Source organism: Bos indicus, chromosome 3, assembly GCF_029378745.1.
Source record: "Bos indicus isolate NIAB-ARS_2022 breed Sahiwal x Tharparkar chromosome 3, NIAB-ARS_B.indTharparkar_mat_pri_1.0, whole genome shotgun sequence".
Classification (NCBI taxonomy): domain Eukaryota; kingdom Metazoa; phylum Chordata; class Mammalia; order Artiodactyla; family Bovidae; genus Bos; species Bos indicus.
In genome coordinates this window covers 64198890-64203742 of record NC_091762.1, presented here as the reverse complement: position 1 = coordinate 64203742, position 4853 = coordinate 64198890, and the positions used below count along the sequence as shown (strand labels likewise).

At 36.0% G+C, this 4853-nt stretch overlaps 1 non-coding gene across 1 annotated transcript; it reads left to right on the top strand.

The window, feature by feature from the left end:
- Positions 1–248: 248 nt before the first annotated feature.
- LOC139182349 (U6 spliceosomal RNA) lies at positions 249–353 on the top strand. Its single transcript, XR_011566020.1, has one exon. It is a non-coding gene; the product is annotated as a U6 spliceosomal RNA (small nuclear RNA).
- Positions 354–4853: the final 4500 nt, after the last annotated feature.

Genomic DNA, 4853 nt, shown 5'->3' with positions numbered 1-4853 from the left:
GAAGAGTCAAACATGACTGAGTGACTGAACTGAACTAATATCTGTGTAAATATATATATTTTTGGTGAATTAAGCCTTTTGCCATCCTATAATGTCCTTGTCTCTTATAAAAAATTTAACTTAAAGTCTATTTTGTCTTACATTAGTGTAGTCACTCCTGTTCAGTTTGAGTTGCTATTCACACAAAATATCTTTGCACTTCATTTCACTTTCAACCTATGTGTCCTTAGATCTAAAGTAAGTTCCATGCTTACTTTGGCAGACCAAATACAAAAATTGGAACAATACAAAAAAGATAAGCATGGACCCTACACATGGATGACACATAAATTTGTGAAGTTTTCCATATTTCTAGGTTCCGGTTGAGAGAGTAGCACTGACATATATACACTACTGTGTGTAATTAGATAGCTAGTGGGGAGCTTCTGGGAGCTTAGCTGGGTGCTCTAGAGGACCTAGAGGGGTGGGACGGGGGTGAGATGGGAGGGAGGCTCAAGAGGAAGAGGATATAAGTATATTTATGGATGATTCCCTGGTGGCACTAGTGGTAAAGAACCCTTCTACCAATGTAGGAGACAAATGAGATGAGGGTTCAATCCCTGGATTGGGAAGATCCCCTGTAGGAGGGCATGGCAACCTACTCAACTTTCTTGCCTGAAGAATCTCATAGACAGAGAAGACTGGCATTCTATAGTCCATGGGATCACAAAGAGTCAGACATGACTGAAGCAATTCAGCATGCATGTGGCTGATTCATGTTGTTGTAGGACAGAAACCAACACAGTATTGTAAAGCAATTAACCTTCAATTAAAAATTTAAAAATAATAAAAAATAAAGTGAATCCCATAAACAACATTTGGTTGTTTATATAACATATAAATAATGTTCAATATATTTGCTTTCAATGATCTGTACTAGAATGGTCAATTCTTTGAAGAAACACCTACAAAGTAAAATCAACTTCAATCTCTATCTTTGCTTAAAGTTAGAAATTTGACCTAGAGTGATCAACAGTGCTGTGTTTCTATAAGTTTACATGTCCCTATTATACACCTACTACAGAGATCTATGCAGCTTTGTTAAATAGCTTATTGCTCATCACTAGGTACCCTGAATAATTCCTACTTCAAGTGATAATCTCTTAGGAAAACTTCTGAGGGAATGGATTCTGTTTACCTATGCTGTGTCTCTGGGTTTTTACTTATTTGGTTCAGTTTGTTTTTCAGTTGCTTGTCAGTTCTGGAATTGATTTGAGTTATAAAATGGTTTTACTTACCCACCCTCAGATGAAAGTATAAGCTGAAAATACTTTCTCTCACCCTACAATTTAGAAATGTTTTGACTCTACAAGACCACTTGCTTGGTACTATAAATCATCCTAATAGATACAATACCCCAAGATTTGATTTTAAACTCCTAAAATTTGGTCATTTGTTTATTTATAGTTTCTATAGCTACAAAATAATGTGGAAATTTTTAGTAAAATTCTAAAAAAAAGTAAACTATACCACAAAGACTTTAAAGCACACACAAATCAGACCACATTTTTCTATACCATAAATAAATAAATGCTTTAATTCAACAAATGTTGAATGCTAGCTACTGCAAATATCACTAACATAAATTGTTTATAACACAAGGCAGATTTTATTTTTTACTGTAGTAAGGGAGAGATCATTATCTCTTTAAAGATATAGCAGTACCCTAGAAGAGGAAAGGTAAGATCAAAATTAATTCAGAATTGAAAGTTTGGTTTAAGGTGGATTTTTTCATGCAAAAAGTTGTTGGAAATTGGTAAATATCACCACTTTAAAACAGTTCAGGATTGGTAGAAATAGCAAAGTGAGGATTTTTCAAAGACTCTTAGGGCACAACTGTCTCTTAATGCTTTCCATTGAAGAGTTAAAAGATCTTTCAAAGTGTCTATAATAAAATAGCAAACCATTTGCTAAATAAACTCCTGGACCAGTAAAACAGTGTTAGTAAATATAGTAGAACATCAGACTCATGCTAATGTGAACAGTAGATATAGTTTCTGTTCTTAGTGTTCAGGTCAAACATAGGAACACATGGTTTCAGTCCTCACAAAGAATGCTACATGCCCACCAAACTCAATTTATTTTTCTCCTACACACTGTAAGTACAGCTAAACTATAGTTCTTAGCCTCTTCTTCAGTTATGTAGAGACCAATAATTGAGTTCTGGTCAATGGAATAAGGCTGGAGAATACATGGCCTGTAAAATGTCTGCACAAACTTCCATGTTCTCTCCTGTTCCTCACTTGGTTGCTGGGCATTTATGCCAACACTTGGAGCAATGAGCACAAAGGGATAGAGCTATGGAATGAAAGGAGCCTGGTCCATGAATAACTTCACTAAGCAGACCTCCTACTTCCCCTCCTCCTCTCTCTCAACATAGTGCTCCAACACCAACGACCACATATAGAATTCTAATATCAGGGGAAAATACTGTTTAATCATGCTAAGTCATCAAAATATTGAGATTTATCTCAGTCTACTTACCCTAAATTACTATGATTGTGGTATCAAATTAATATTCTTAAAACAGTCAAAATTGCTTTCAATGACCTGAATCCTTCCACCATTTTCTCATTTCTAAATATCCTCTTGTCTATCATTCCTAGTCATTTTGATCGCTTTTTTATGTTGAATTTGTATTTCATATCAGTAGCTTTGTCTGAGACCTTTGGCTAAAAGTCTTTCCCCCCTTGTTTTGGGCCTTTGAATTATAATTATCTGACCAATAACAATGCAAACCTCACTTTCTCAAGAAAATAGTTTCCTGATTAAATCCCTCCAAAGACTAAGAGTTCGGGTTCCTATCAGACTTAGTATTATTTTGCAATTCTTTATAAAGGTAATTTTAAAAATAAGTAAATTTCAACTGCGTAATTTTAAACCCAACCAAAATGTGAATTTCTTGAGGATAGGAGCTAATTGTATATTGGTTATTATTATATCCCTCATAGCCTGTTCAATAAATAATATTGGAAGAAATAAATGAAAGATGGAAGGAGGGAAGGAAGGAAGGATGAAGGAAGGGAAAGAAGGAAGGAGAAAAGGAAGAAAAGAAGGAGGAAAGAAAGCTAGGAAGAAATTGTAACTAGTCACTTACACTGAAACCCTGAATATCTCATTCCTCCTCTTTGTTGTATGCCCATATTCTAGTCTCCAAGATCTATCACCGAAGCCTTTCATGAGGATGTCAAAGTTTTTACTGATCAAGATTCTCTCTTTGCTCACATTTTAGAAGATTCCTCTGAACCCTTTTCTCAATTAGACCTCAAAATCTTGGTCCCTTAAATCTGTTGACCTGCCTAGCCCAATTTTAGCAAGAATCCTGCATAGGTAAGTTTAGAGAGAATACTCCACCCTTGGTATCTTATCCCTCTCAATATCTGATCAAATCATCTTCCACCCCTGGCATCTAATCACTTTGGCCTGTCTTCTGCAAGAATCCTGTTAGGTCAGTTTAGCAGTAATTCTCCTACCCTTCTTTGATGTCTCTGCTTAGTAATTTCCTGTCTGTTGAACCATCATCCTATCCTTTGACTATAAAACACATTGCCTGTCATTGCCATATTCAGAATTGAGCCCAGTTCTACACAGAGATCTCTCTTCCTCTAGTTCAACAATTGTTGAGTGGAATCTGTCTGTACTGTAACTACTGTCTGGCTTTCTAGTTCCTTTAATCCTACAAGATCTCAGGTTCTCTCTCCAGGATTTCTAGATGTGTGTATCTAGAAATACACACATTTTATTTTATCTGGGAATCATATTATAATGGGTTGCTGATATCTGTGGTGACCATTTGTCTCATTTTCCTAGAACAGTCCTATATTTTCTGTTATAAGTATTAATAGCACTCCTTTTACTCTCAAGAATGTCCTGGTTTGAATAAATTATATGGTGATTGCACTGTTAACAGATAAACTGAGGCATATTACAAATTTTGATAATTTGAGCAAAAAATCAATTCCAGTTGGGCAATGTCAAACCAGAAGTGATTAGGAGTGTTCTACTGAAAGGAGCTAGAGATGAGGTTTTTATAGAAAAAATGGAAACAATGCAAAATAAATAGACAGCATTGGCTTATCTTAAGTAGTTACATTACTTGCGAAAGCTTAGTTGGGTGTTTGTGATTGTTCTTCTTACCTTTGAGACATTTATAGGAACTGACTCTCGCTTAAGTTTCAGTTTGTTTATATAGGCAACCTAAGCATTAGAGCCAGTCTACTGGCCTCCTTGTCAGATTACTTTAACACTACGGGTATCTAACCATCATGATGTAGGTATTCTGAGGACAAGTTTACCTTCCATGGATTCTCTAACACAAACTATGCAATTCAAAACCTGCAATGAATCATAAAGTCCAAAAAGTGCCTCATTAGCTGATGCAGTTAAGCCTTTGGGAAACATAAAAATATGTAAGCCATATTGGTATTAACTGGTTCCTTAAAATAATAATCTCATGAAGTATTTACTTTAAGGAGTTATGATGAAATATCCCATACTTAGGAAGCCTACAGAAGCAAACTGAAACCTAGTCAGTGCCAGCATATGAATGCTCAATCATGTCCAACTCTTTGTGACTCGATGGACTATAGCTTGGCAGGCTTCTCTGTACACAGGGTTTTTCAGGCAGGAAATACTGGAGTAGGTTGCTATATCCTTCTCCAGGGGATCTTACTAACTCAGGGACTGAACCCCTGTCAGTTGTGTCTCCTGCATTAGCAGGAGGATTCTTTACCACTTGAGCCAGCTGGGAAGCCCAAAAAACTGATAAACGCATAATTAGCTGATGTAGTTAAGCCTTTGGGAAATATCACAAA